We start from the raw sequence: 15,401 nt of genomic DNA, 5'->3' as shown, positions 1-15,401 counted from the left end.
CTCTTGACATAGAGGAAATGTGAAAAAACAAAGATAAATGGAATGTCCAAAAGCAACCAGAAGTGGGAGAAAGACATAATCTTAATTGAAATATAGACTGACAGCTGACTTCTCAATGGTAACAATAGGAGCCAGAGTACAGTGGAGTGGTACCATTAGTATGTTGAAAGAAAATAACCATTTACCTAGAAACTCTATACACAGAGAAATCATCTTTCAAGTCTGAGTGTGAAGGACAAACATTTGGAGACAAACCAAGGCTGAGAGAGTAGATTAGTAGACTCTAAACATAAAGGATATACTTTGGGCAGTAGTATATTATCTGGATGGAAAATTTGAGATGAAGAAGGGTTGAAGAACAGAATGGTAAGTAACCATATGGGCATGTGTAAGTGAACAGTAGTAAAATAAGTCTAGTGGGGCTAAAAAGAGTCTATAACAGCAATAACATAGAGGTCAGAAGGATAAAATGGATTCAAATTGTACTGAGGTGCTTGAATTATTCAGGATCTCAGTAAAAAGTACTGATTTGGCTTTCATTATTCCTAAATTAAGTATAATAGAAGAGCTTCACATAAGAGGGGCATTTCCTGAGTGCTAATAGTGTTCTGTTTCTTGACCTTTGAGTGGTGGTTATGGGAAAGTGGAAGAGTAAGGGGAGTTATTGCTTCATATTTACAAGCTAAACATGAGATAAATGCTTTAAGTACTTATGCATAAGTATCTTATATTTTGTATTTTTTAAAAGGTTAAGAAAAATAGGATATAAACTATATACTTCAAAAAGGATAAATAGAAAGTAGTCACATAGGAAGTCACATTTGCCTTCATAGTTTTGAAAAAATACTTAAATGACATTATTCATCCTAAACCTATGAACAAAATTTGACTAGTCCCACAGGAATGTGGTATTTAGTTTGTAGGTATGGAAACAAAATACTAAATCTTATTTCATGTTACCTTAAAATTTGGTGATGGGGACTGATCTAGTTGTTGAGTTTATAATTCTTACCCTTTATCTGTCAAATCTGTCTTAATCTCAGATGTCTGTTCTGTCTTTCCTGAAAAAAGTCATCTTACATACTTTTAGAAGGCAATGAAAAATGTCTAAAGGAAAGGACCAATAGTTACAGTTATTTTAATTGTCCTCTGTGACCTGAAAAGCACTCTTAAATTTAGTTATGAATTTTGAGGTACACACTGAGCTGAAATGTGTAAATTAATACAAACATTAGATATTATAGTAGCAATATAATAGGAAGTTGCAGAATGTTTATAGATACAGGTAAAAAGGTATATTTAAAAATAACATGGCTGGGCATGGTGGCTCATGCCTGTAATCCCAAGACTTTGGGAGGCTGGGCAGGAGAATGGCTTGAGCCCAGGAGTTTGACACCAGCCTGAACAATATAGTGAGACCCCATCTCTACAAAAATTTTTTAAAATTAGCTGGGCATGGTGGTGCACACCTGTAGTCCCAGCTATTCAGGAAGCTGAGGTGGGAGGATCTCTTGAGTCAGGACAGTTGAGGCTGTAGTGAGCCATGATCATGCCACTGTACTTCCGCCTTGGTGACAGAGTGAGACCCTATCTCAAAAAAACCCAAAAAACAACAAAGCAGGACATTTGGTAATTTACCGTGATAATATATACTTTGTTTTACATAATCTTAAAATTATTATGGTGCCTAAATACTTATATTCTCTGTTCCAAAAAATTTATAAAGTCTTAACCCACATTTGTCAATCACTCAGTGTCCCCTCTAATCCAATTTCTACAGTAATATTATCTTGAAGGGTAAATGCTGGGCCTGTTAAAATGTAGTATGCTACTCAACAGATCACTGACGAAGAGTTCAAATGTATGGCTTACAGTAAACATACCAGGTATTGGGAAACAGTGTATGGTTGTGTGAGAAGTAAATGAAATAGCATTTATAAAAACTCAGAACAAAACCTGGCATGTAAGAAACAGCCTAATAATGTTAGCCATTGATATTTTAATGTGAGGACATAAAGTATATTAAACTTTTAGATATAGTCTTATTTATTTCTTATCTTAGATAGTATACTAGTCATTGATTCAGCTATTCTTACTCTTTAAAAACAAGTGCTTCAATGTGGACCTGAATTAGGGTAAGGATTTGGGGGCATTTGTAGGTATCCCTTCGCACACAACTGTGTAGATGGCACAGTAGGCCAGCTGTTACTAAAGACACTCATTATACAGTTACTAGGAGTCACTGAGGCACGATCTATTTTTCCATCATCTCTTGGGAAGTTGTTTTCTTTCTTGCCTTTGGTCTACTTCGTTTGTATGGGACTCTGTAACTAAATCAAGCACTCTAAAAATCAGCATAAAAACACTGTTAGGTTTTATTCTCATACAAAATCTGTCTCCTCAAAAGACCATCTTGAGACTTTTAATCTCCCCTGCACCCCTCCCCCCAAAATTTTAACTTTTTATTTTTAATCAGTTGTAATGTTTTTATAATTTAGTGGCTTGAGGGCAAAGTAGTTATGAGAATACACAGCTTTTATGTATTTTGTTTGCTTTAGACATTTTGTGACCTTGAGCAGGTGTGTTAATTTTACACCGCACTTCTTTATTTTAAATTTAATGGAACATATTTTCTAAAGTAGTTACTAGTGTTAATATTCTTCCATTTTAAATATTTATTTTAAAGAATTCTATTTTTTCAAACAATTACACTAAAAGCATAAAGGTTCCAATCCAATCTGATGTATATATCTTTATAACATCACTGTTATGCTCTTTTGTATGTAATAATTTTATATTAGCCTAAATCGAGAACTGGTAAATATAGAGAAATTACTGTACTCAATGTGCCTTAATGACTTTAAACCCTACCCTAGAAACTATATGGAAAGAGGTATCCATGACAGTAAGAGGATTGTGGATTCCACTTAAGTTCCTTTTTCAATTAAACTGGGAAGAATTGTTTAAATAAAATGTCTTACACATTGCCTTTTTTGTGTGGTACTGAACTTAATTTTCTCCCCAAAATGTATCAGTCATTTAATGAGATTCTGCATAAGAAATTTAGGACACCCATTTGTGAGGGTAAATTCCGTTCATCAGGGCAAACACAGATTGCAGGTAGCCCTGGAACTGAGGAATAGCTTTGATTTTTGGTAACATTTGCAAGTCCACAGCTTCCTGATCAACCTTACACTACTCTGTAATTTCATATGTCTCTTTTTTGGTGTTGAAAACCCCACCTTCCTGATGTCTGGGTTTCCACAGCTGCTGCTGCTTAAAGTAAGCATCAGTAAGATGTTTGGGGATTTCTATTGCTGAAAGCAATTTTTGTGGAGGTGGCGATGGCAAATTTCTGGTGTGTTCCTTGTAGAGGAACTCGATTGAGGACTAGAGATCCAGTTACAAGTAACAAGCCAATGCCCACCTGCTTCAGGAAAACCACCTTCTTGCCTCTGTGCGTCCAGTGAGGATGATCAGAATGCTCCTGGGAGCTGGCTTGCAGTTTTCTTACGTACTAACTGGCTTGGAGTTATTTGCTGTGGCTCAACAGCTTTCAAGGCACGTCTTCCCTAAGATAGTATCAAGGCAATTTGTGAAGTTTAACCACCTGGGTACCACTATTCTTGTCACCACCAACTGATTTTCTAATGGCTGCAAGAAACTTCTCCTTTCTGTTTTCAATCTTGGATTTAGAGGGTGAGTATTTCCTTTTATACATGTCTTTTCCTAGAATACATAGCAGATTGGGAGTATCTGCCAATTCTTCTGACAAGGACAGGATTTCGGCCTTTGGATTTTTAGCCTTGAAGTTACCCATTTTCACCTTGCCACTAGCGTCAGCCTTCTTGCCTTCAGGTTTCTTCTCCTTAGTATCCGGCTTCTCGACTTTTTCACCTGCCATCTTGCAAGATGGGAAAGAGCTGAACTTAAGTTTTTTGATAACTCAGGTTCATCACCATGATCACATTCTCAGGGGCTACTGAGATAAATAGCTGTATACCTATAAAACAATTCACTGAATAATCAACAAGTACCTACTGAGTGACTTCTGTGTGCCAGGCATTTGGATTGGGTACCAGGTATATGGTAATGAACAAAACCAAATGGAATTTCTGTCCTTGTAATATAAAGTCTAGTTGTGAAAAAAAATGACACTACCTAAATGATCACACAGATGTATAATTTTAAACCTTGATCAAGTGCTATGAAGAAAATTTTCATTGTTAAGAATATTACTTTGGAATTAGATCACAGTTCAATCCCAAATTGACCAATTGGTAGTATTGTGATCCTGCACAGCAATCTGAATCACAGATAGAATGATAACAGCCTGTTTTCTGGGTTGTGTTGTGAAGATCAAATGAGATAACAAATGTGATATTATTTTGTTAATTTTTTACTTGCTTATTTGTCTTTCTGGACTTGAATGTAAGCTTCAGGAAAGTAAGAATTTTTTGGTCTATCTTACTTAACTGTTATTTTCCTTAGCACTTGGATCAGAGAGTCACATCATGGGCATGAATTAATATTTGTTGAATGAATGAAATGTTCATGATTTTTTGCCCGTACTCAGCATTCATAAGGAATATTTTGTACTTAACATATTTTTTCTTCCCTATCGTCAGATTGATATTCTATTTGTTGCTCTCGTGGCTGTCTCCTGTAGTTCTGCTTCTCTTCATAATTTGACTTTGGACTAGAAAATCAGATAACCAATGTGATAGATGACACAGATGTCTCTGTAATAAGAGACATTTAAAAAAATCTGCAAGTAAGAGAGAAGGCCTCTCTTAAAAGTAACAGGAGGATGGCCAGGCATGGTGGCTCATGCCTGTTAATTCCAATAATTTGAGAAGCTGATGCAGGAGGATCACCAGGAGTTGAAACCCAGCTTGGGCAACATAGGAAGACTCCATCCCTACAAAAAAAAAAAAAAAAAAGTGAGCCAGATGTGTTGATGCGTGCAGTCTCAGCTGCTTGGGATGCTGAGGTGGGAGGATTGCTTGGTCCCGGGAGGTCAGTGCTGCAGGGAGCCGTGACCATGCCACTGCACTGCACCTAGGTGACAGAGCAAGACCCTGTCTCAAAAAAAAAGAAAAGAAAGAAAGAAACAGGAGTGAACTTTCATGCATAGACTTACTGAGATCTCTTTTTGTTATTTAAAGGCCTTTAAAAAATTTCAGCTACATTCTATATACATAGTTGATGTTGCCAGATAAGTAACCTCATAAATGAAATATTACAGTTCTTCTAATAAAGCATGCTTATTATAGCTTTATATCACATTATATCATAATTTTTGTATATAATTAGGAGACATTTAAATTTTTAATTTTTAAAGGTTAGCCTCATTCTGTTTGTTTACTAATTTTTGTGGATCATATAGAACTTCTATTTGATATAATTCTCTTAAGTATTTAAGTATTCATGCTTAAATATGAATTCTTCATAATTTAAGTATTAATTGTAATGATCTGTCCTCACAGTGCATTTAAAGTAAACGTACCTGGTTAATTATTTCCCAGGGCATGTTTGCACACTTGCTATTTATTGATTACTATTATCTTTTAATAACAATATCTCCTAGAAAAATGTCAGAGTTTTTTTTTTTTTAGCTTTATTAATCTTGGCAGTATGGTCTCAGATGACTCACCAGGAACTGTGCAACTAAGAAGATTGAGTCTTTAAACAAATGAAGCATTACATTTTATTATCATAGGGATAGTTTTTGGTTTTCAGATCTCATACTCTAAAATGAAGATAAAATGTTATAAATTAATCCTTGTTTATCCCATGGGGTATTATCTTTCAGAAAGTGAATTCCTACTTGAAATAGTGTCTAGATTTTTGTCATTGTTTTGTTTTTGCTTTAATGAGTCCCAGAATATGACATGAAATTAAATTCCAATGAATTATTGCCATGCTATTTATTTCTACTAATGATAATTATCTTGTGTGAAATGCAACTATCATTTCTTAATTGGATATCATAATTGAAAAACTGCAGTTAGGCTGGCAAACTAATCACATAAAAGTAATTTTTTTTACCCGCAATATTTTCAATAGTCACTTCTCAGTTATGAGATAACATTGTTTGTTAGAAGCATATTCTAAGTTGATGTTTTCAGTATAATTTTGGATTCCTGTGAATGACAATATTTTAATAATGATTAATATTTAATTATGATACATATTATATACATAGTTTACTTTTTCCTTTATACTCTTATAAGCCTAAAACCTAATCTTATATAAGAGAATATATTAACAAATTGTGATACAACCACTAGATCTAATATCATGTAACTATACAAAATTATGTATGTAGAAAATGTATAATCATATGGAAACATGCTTATATTGGAATGTTAAGTGGAAAAATCAGGACATTAAAATTATAGTACAATATGATTTTATAGAAAAAAGATTTGAAGGGTATAAATGAAAACTGTATTTCTGTTGAGAAGATGGGATTTTGAAAAATATTTTAGCTTTTATTCAAGTTTTTTTGTGTTTTTGTTTTCCTTAAAATATAAAATAGTAATTATCTGTAAGTGTCTCAGATCAGACAAATATTTGACAAACTTTATGTCTCAATTATCAAGTAGAAAAGTATGGCTATCGGTTTCCTCATCTTTTTGCCTTTGTGTATTAAAACATCCCACTTTAAGTTAAGAGCCAGAGATAAGAATGACAGGTAGTTCTATAATAAATTGGCGTTTTCTCCATCTACTTTTATTGTGGAAAACTTCAGACATATAGAAAGCATAGTAAAGTGAACCCACATATTCTCAGCTTTAACAGTTTTCAAAATTTTGCTAATTCTTTTATTCCTTTTCCTGACACACACTTTCTTTTTCTAGGCGTTTGTAAAGCAGTTTCTAGTGATGGTTATTTTAACTGTAAATAGTTCTTTATATTTCATTGATAAGCCTTTTAACATACCACTTTATTATCAGATTTAATACTGTTAACCATAATTTGTTAGTTTTGACATTCTCTATCCATATTCAAATTTCTGCAGTTGTCTCAAAATTATCTTTTTACAATTAATTTGTTAAAACCAGTATCCAAAGTCCATAAATTACATTTGGTTACTATGTCTCGTAAGTCTCTTTTATTTTCAAAAGCCATTTCAAAATGTATTAGACATCCTAATAAAAGAGAAAAAAAAGTCTGGGCCTGGTGGCTTATGCCTGTAATCCCAGAACTTTGGGAGAGAGGAGGGAGGAGGGAAGAAGCGGAGAAGAGGGGAGGAGGTAGGAGTGAAGGGAAGAGGAGGGGAGGGAGGAGAGGAGGACAGGTGGGTGGATCATGAGGTGAAGAGATTGAGACCATCCTGGCCAACATGATGAAGCCGTGTCTCTACTAAAAAATACAAAAATTATCTGGGCGTGGTGGCACACACCTGTAGTCCCAGCTACTTGGGAGGCTCAGGCAGGAGAATCGCTTGAACCTGGGAGGTGGAGGTTGCAGTTATCCGAGATCATCACTGCACTCCAGCCTGGTGACAAAGCAAGACTGTGTCTCAAAAAAGAGAAAAGAAAAAAAAAAAAAAAAGAAATCACTATATTGCTCAGAGTATATTTTCTTGCCATCTTTTTAATATAGCTTTTCATAGTTGAGATCTATTAGAAGTAATTTTATACCTTTTTCAGTTAATATTATATCTGAAGCTTTTTATACTTAAAATACATATTTCCCACTTTAGTCGCTACAATAAGATGAATCTCAGATTTTCTTTTTGAGACGGAGTCTCGCTCTTGTTGCCCAGACTGGAGTACAGTGGTGTGATCTCAGCTCACTGCATCCTCCGTCTCCTGGATTCAAGTGATTTTCGTGCTTCAGCTAGGATTACAGGTGCCTGCCATCACACCTGGCTAAATTTTGTATTTCTAGTAGAGACAGGATTTCACCATGCTGGCTAGGCTGGTCTCGAATTCCTGACCCCAGGTGATCTGCTTGCCTTGGCCTCCCAAAGTGCTGGGATTACAGGCATGAGCCACTGCAGCCGGCCTTAATTTTTTTAGATACCACATCTTATTTGTAAAGAATGTCATTTTACAGTGTGTACTACAACACATTTTCTTATTGTTAGAGTTGAAGAGACTTGCATTTTTGAGTAAGAGGTGTAGTTTCTCTACTTATTACCCAGAGTAAGGGAAATGGTCTAGGCACTGTTTTCTCTATACCAGGTATGCCAGATCTTGATCTATATGATCATTTGAGAGAGGTATTTACTTTTGGCAATTGGAGGATAAGTAATGCTCTTACTTATTTTTTATTAGTTTCTTTTTTTTTTTTTTTTTTTTTTTTGAGACAGAGTCTCGTTCTGTCGCCCAGGCTGGAGTGCAGTGGCACGATTTGGCTCACTGCAAGCTCCGTCTCCCGGGTTTATGCCATTTTACTGCCTCAGCCTCCCGAGTAGCTGGGACTACAGATGCCCGCCACCTCGCCTGGCTAAATTTTTTGTATGTTTAGTAGAGACGGGGTTTCACCATGATAGGATAGTCTCGATCTCCTGTCCTCGTGATCCACCCAATTTTGATTACTGCCATCCTAAATGCCATTGAGTTGTCTGAATGTGTGACACATTTGTATCTCCCAGTACTATCAAGGATAAAAGAGGTGATAAATTCAGATATTGGAAGGACTCTGTGTAGCAGGGAAAGTATGGAAAAAGTTGCTGCCTACCTTAGTTACAATAGGTTGAATTCATCAAAGAACTTCCAACTGGAAAAGGAGAAACTTGAAATAGAGATTACAAGTCATGCAAACATGTTTATTCTTAAGTGCATGTGTTTATGGCTATATTAGTTTCCTAGGGCCGCTGTAGTTTAAGCCACTAATTTGTGGCTTAAAATAACAGATGTTTCTTATGACACAGTTCTGGAGGCTAGAAGTTCAAAATTAAGGTGTCAAGACCATGCTCCCTGTGAAGGTTCTAGGGAATCCTTCTTTGCCTCTTCCTAGCTTCTGGTGGTTGCCTGCAGTCCTTGACTTTCCTTGTAGGACATACACACATCACTCCAAACTCTGCCTCTATCTTTACATGGCGTGCGTTCTTTGTGTGTGTCTTCTTGTAAAGAAATCACTGATTTGATTTAGGGCTCATCCTCATCCAGTGTGTCCTTATCTTAACTAATCACATTTGCAAAGTATTTCCAAATAATGTTACATTCTGAGGTTCTGGGTAGACATGAACTTTGAGGAGACACTATACAACCCAGTATAGTGGGTGTGGGTATTTGTGTATATGTGTATGGGTGGAGGGGGGCACCTAGGAATGCACATTCTAATTATTTTATTCAGAGTTTATTTCTACTTAAGTAGTTTAATTTGAGAATGGTGTGAATGTGGGGGAAATGTTAGAAACTACTGACTTAAAACAATAGTTTCAAATTATATGTTGAGTAAGTCCTTATTTGCTGCTATTCCTTGAACTTACTTTCCTTGGCTCCATAGTGTATTTTAAAGCGAAGGGCAGGATATATGCACTATGAAGTCGTAATATGAAAAGATGGAGGCCATTAGTTTAGCATGTGCTGGTATTGGTCTGTTTTTTCCATAAAGTATAGCTCTTCAGTTAATCATTGTCCTGGTATACAAGGGAAGTCTTTAGTTATGACCACCTTACTGTGAGTAGTTCCTGGCTTTTGAGGATATCTTAAGGATATGGATCTTTCACACTCCTATGCTGAAGATCCTTGAATTTTCTTTTCCTGTGCTTGACATTGAGTGCTGAATGTAGTTTAGTACACGTCTTTGATTCCAAATGTCTAAAACACTTTTATCACATACCATTAAGTAGCAGCATTTTCCAAAGCAGTCATCTATCATGTTGTAATCTTTCTGATTGAATGGTAAATGCATCCTTAGAATTTATCAGCATTATAGTATTTAATCAAAAATGGAATATGCACTTTGGGAGGCCGAGGCAGAAGGATCGCTTGAGCCCAGGAGTTCCAAACCATCCAAGAAACTTGACAAGACTCCGTCTGTATGGAACGTAAAAAATTAGCCAGGCATGGTGGCATGCACCTGTAGTCCCAGCTACTCGGAGGCCTGAGGCAGGAGTATCACTTGAGCCAAGGAGGTTGACACCGCAGTGAGCTATGTTCATACCAGATGCACTCCAGCCTAGGAGACAGAATGAGATTCTGTCTGAAAAACAAAAAACCCTAACTTTTGTAAAGCAAAGAGTCAGATTTAGAAGGAAACTTCAAGACAGTGAAAATACGTATCTTTTTTTAAAGTTGTCTTGTAGCCTTCTATTTAGAGCTTTTTTGGCTCTTAAAATGTTCAACATTTACTCATTCGCCAAACTATTTAGGTGTAGTATATGTTATGCATATGCTGTACTAAACCTGGTTTATATGATAAACCTGACAACATATATGTATGTATAGTATTTCTTCATTCCGTCAACAAATAATCATTGTGTATCTGCTATATGCAAGGCATAGTATCAGGAATTTCTGATGCAAGGATAAACAAAATAGACACAGTCTCTGCACTACTGACAGTCTAGAGAGGAAGACAGAGATTCATCAGATAATCATGCAAATAAATATAAAATTATCACTATGAAAATGCTAGGAAGGAGAGGTGAACAGTGAGTGCTCACCTTCCAGAGCTCGTAGGGAATTTGACTTAGTCTTCGGAGGGAAACCATGCAGGAGCTCAAAGAAAACTTCCCCAAGGAACTGACTTTGGAACTGAGTTAGATGATTATTGGAAAGTATGTAGTGAAGAGCATGTGTGAAGATTCTAGGAAGCAAAAATAACATGTAGATCTTGTACAGTATGAAGTGTGAATTATTTATAAAGAAAGGAAGCAGTGTGGTTGGAAATGTCAACCTAAGGAAAGAAAATGAGGCAAAATTAATATAGAGACTATTTGGGTCAAGGTTGAGGACTGCAGCCTGGGAAACATTGGGAAGTGCCCCATTTGGCCTTTGTTACAAGCAGGGTTTTGTTTGTTTGTTTGTTTTGTTTTGTTTTGAGACAGAGTCTTACTCTGTTGCCCAGGCTGGAGTGCAGTGGCACAGTCTTGGCTCACTGCAACCTTTACCTCCCAGGTTCACGTGATTCTCATGCCTCAGGCTCCCGAGTAGCTGGGACTACAGGCGTGCACCACCATGCCTGGCTGATTTTTGTATTTTTGGTACAGACAGGGTTTCACCATGTTGGCCAGGCTGGTCTCAAACTCCTGGCCTCAAGTGATCCACCTGCTTCAGCCTCCCAAAGTGCTGGGATTACAGACATGAGCCACCGTGCCCAGCCACAAGCAGATTTTTAAAGGCAAAAAGGGACAAGGGACTTGTCTAAGCCCACAAAAGGGGTTGATACAAATTTTTGTTTGACATGAATTCTTACTGGCTTACAAAAGTAACATTGATTATTGATTGTCTATATGTTGTTGAACTATAGTTTGTTAAGGTGTCTAGTGTATGGTATGTTATGGCTACTTGGTGTCAATTAGTCTAGAGCCCACATAGCAAGTGACTTCAAGAGTTAAGTACTGAGCTCAAGCGGGGAGCAAGACATGACTGCTGTCACATTTTTGTTTATTTTTGTAGAGACAGGGTCTCGCTTTGTTGCCCAGGTTGGATTCAGACTCCTAGGCTCAAGAGATCCTCCTGCCTCAGCCTGCTGAGTAGCCGGGACTATAGGCATGACATGTCACATTTTAATGCTTCTCTGGGCCTGGTAATTTAAAGGGACTTGCATTTCTCAGATTAAAGGTTTATTTTCTTTATCAGAACACAGAGAACAAAGGAAAGCATCATGCAAGATGAGGCAAGAGAACTATGGCAGAGGCCAGACCTATCAGGGCCTTTTAAAAGATTAAAGATTTAAGTCTTTCAAGAGCAATGGGAGGATGTTGGAAGATTTTAAGCGGTGTGTGTATGTTTGTGTGGCAGGGTGGCAGGGCAAGTATGACAGGATCAGATTGTTCTTTCCAAATAATTGGTATAGAAGGGACTAGAGGGGATGGACAGTTCCAAAGTCAGTTCCTTGGGGAAGTTTTCTTTGAACTCCTGCATGGTCTCCCTCCAAAGACTGGATCAGATTCCCTGTGAGCTCTGAAAGGTGAGCACTCACTGTTCACCTCTCCTTCCTAGCATTTTCATAGTGATAATTTTTTATTTATTTGCATGATTATCTGATTAACCTCTGTCTTCCTCTCTAGACTGTCAGTAGTGCAGAGACTGTGTCTATTGGACTAGATGGATGAGGGAGACCAGTTACAAGGTTATTGAGTAACCCTGGTACAAGATAGCTTGGATTAGGGAGGAGGCCAGGGAAATATAGAAAGGTATAAGCCTGAAACCCACTGTCACTACTTCTCCATCCTCAATTATTTAATTCCTTTTCAGACCAAGTTATGTTATATGTCTGCAACCCAAAGGATCTAAACTATATCATTTGGAAGATTTTTATTATTCTCCAGCATCCAGTTGGAAATCTGAAAAAAAACAATAATTCATTGCTTCGCCTGGTTCTCTCCCACTTGTAAGCTTGCTCTTTCAGAAGTACAATGATAACTATATATATATATATTTTTTTTTTTTTTTTTTTTTTTTTTGAGACAGAGTCTTACTCTGTTGCCCCGGCTACAGGGGCTCGATCTCAGCTCACTGCAACCTCTGCCTCCCAGGTTCAAGTGATTCTCCTACCTCAGCCTCCAGAGTAGGTAGGATTATAGGTATGTGCCACCAGGTCTGGCTAATTTTGTATTTTTAGTAGAGACAGGGTTTAACTATGTTGGCCAGGCCAGTCTTGAACTCCTGACCTCAAGTGATCCGCCCACCTTGGCCTCCCAATGTGCTGAGATTACAGGTGTGAGCCACTGTGCCCAGCCAATAATTGTATTTTGATAATTATTCTGTAACAATATTTGATGGTGGCCTATTGCATCCTCAGTTTCTAGGATTTCATAGGTACACTTTCATCTCAGTGGGAACACTAAGCCTTATCATTTATTGAAATAGTCTTTTTCTTCTGGACCTTCTCCTCTTCTTATTGTGACTTTAAAAAATTTTTTTAAAGACTGTCATTTAGCCAGGTGTTGTGGTGCACACCTGTAGTCCTAGCTACTCAGAAAGCTAAGACAGGAGGATCCCTTGAGCCCAGGGGCTGAAGTGAGCTATAATTGTACTACTGCCTTTCAGCCTGGGCAACAGAAGGAAACCCTGTCTGTAAAAAATAAAGAAAGAGAGATTTTAAAAAAGCGATAAACCTTATTTTTTTAAAAAAAGAATGTCATGTGATGATGGTGTCTTTTATTGATTTATTAATGATATCCTTGTCTTACAGATATCATTAAGTTCCTATTTTAGTCAATACTTAATTACCTGAATCATCATCTCCTGGGGAAAAAGCTTTAGATTACAGAGGCACAGGATCAGACTTGTGTTGTCTTCCTCAAAATTTTCTCAGGATTTTCCTCATGTTTTGCTTTCAGTGAGGTTCATTGATTGGACTGTCTCATTATTGTTAATGTGTGAAATAAGTGAATTTATCAGTGGTTTGCGATAACCATTTACAATAACCTTCATCCATTATTTATGGAAATGATTTTGTACTACATTAGCTTTGATGAGAATATGCAGTTTGCACATTGATTAGTAGTGAAATAAACATATTTCACATCTTTAAATTTTCATGCATTCCTTCATTTATTTGAGGGTAGATGTTGATACTTTGCAAGAATCCTTATTAATTAGAAAGTGTTAGAATCTAAAGATAAATTGCCTGCAGTTGGGAACATAAAGAAAAGAATAAAACTGAACTTTTTTTTCTCTGATAATATGTCAGCCCCTTTAGAAATTTAAAAATTATATACTGTAATGCACTACATAATGATGTTTCTAGTCAACGAAGGACCACATATATAACAGTAGTCCCATAAGATTATAATGAAGCTGAAAAATTTCTATTAATCTGGTGACATTGTAACTATGATAATGTTGTAGAGCAATGCATTACTTTTTCTATGTTTAGATACACTAATACCATGTCTATCATGTTACAGTTGCCTGCAACATTCAGTATGGTAACATGTTTTACAGGTTTGTAGCCTAGGAGCAAGAGACTATACCATATAGTCTAGGTGTGTAGTAGGCTCTACCAACTAGGTTTGTATAAGTACACTCAGTGGTGTTCACACAAATACAAAATCATCTAATGACGCATTTCTCAGAAGGTATCCCCATTGCTAAGTGACACGACTGTATAACATGTAGTGACACAAATAATAAGCTTTCCAATTATCTTTAAGCCAGCCTATGAGCCTCTAGCCAGTACAGAAGTTGTGTCCTTTCATTTCATAAGATGTGGGCTCATCTTCTTTGGGCTAAGCCTTCTGTGGGGAGGGGAAAGCTAATATCTCATTAACAGCTAGAGTTGTAAATAGAGGTAAAAGTTAGTTAAGTAGGTACAGGCTCCAGAATAAGCTTTTAATTTTCCCTAGACACTTCTAGAGCAATGTCTTTTAAGAGCCAGTGTAAGTTCTGCCTAAAGGTGCTTCTGACTTGCTGGACAAAGAACCTCTTTTGGTGCTGGATCTACTCCTAACTTCCTGGATCCTATGTCTCCTGACTTAACTGCCTCTAATGCCAGCTACCTACTGAAATCTGTCTTCTTCTTGACCTTGACTCCCTTCTATGCTAGCCACTTAGCCTGTTCAGTGCCTAACTTCATACTGGCTCTCCTGTATGCCTTCTGCTCCCCCTTGATATGACAGAAAATAAAATCTAGTTGTGAGATTGGACCTGTTAATTTGAGAGAAGCATTATACCCTAAATCTTTCTTAGCCATCAACATGATGAAAGATTTTTAGAACCTTTTATTTTCCGAGACTTAAAGCATTCTTGCTAGAGCTCTCTGGAGACTTAATTAAAAGTGAAATAGTTGTCATCAACTCTTTTTTTCTATACTGGTCTGGCCAGTAGTACATAATCAATTATGTATTTGTTGAATGTATGATAGTCACCAAATACCATGTTTAATTATTCTGTTTAGTGTTATCAACATAAGCCATTCAGACACCTTTATTTCTGGTTTCTCATTACTATGTAAAGCATTCTTGAATTATTTACTTTATCCACAAGCTAATATAATATTTTAGAGTAGCCATAAATATGATTCAAACACAATACTGCTATAGAAAAACCATATTTTATATTTACTGGTAAACACCAATTCTACCAAATAGCATATTTAGAACTTACATATTGAACAGCAGTATCACATAGTAGCAGATTCATTTGTTAATATTGGAATACTAAATTGACTAGCTTTTGTCTGCATAACTAAGGTTGAAATTGGTACCTTGTAGGGCCTGAAAAGCTTAATTATTGTATATATAATATAATAGAGTAAATGAAGTT

At 36.6% G+C, this 15,401-nt stretch overlaps 1 protein-coding gene across 1 annotated transcript in view; it reads left to right on the top strand.

The window, feature by feature from the left end:
- Positions 1 to 15,401, top strand: part of KANSL1L (KAT8 regulatory NSL complex subunit 1-like) — a 139,660-nt gene that overhangs the window by 67,708 nt on the left and 56,551 nt on the right. The window lies entirely within an intron of this gene.

Source organism: Mandrillus leucophaeus, unplaced genomic scaffold (assembly GCF_000951045.1).
Source record: "Mandrillus leucophaeus isolate KB7577 unplaced genomic scaffold, Mleu.le_1.0 Scaffold763, whole genome shotgun sequence".
In the NCBI taxonomy this organism is placed as follows: domain Eukaryota; kingdom Metazoa; phylum Chordata; class Mammalia; order Primates; family Cercopithecidae; genus Mandrillus; species Mandrillus leucophaeus.
This window is presented reverse-complemented; position numbering and strand designations above follow the sequence as displayed.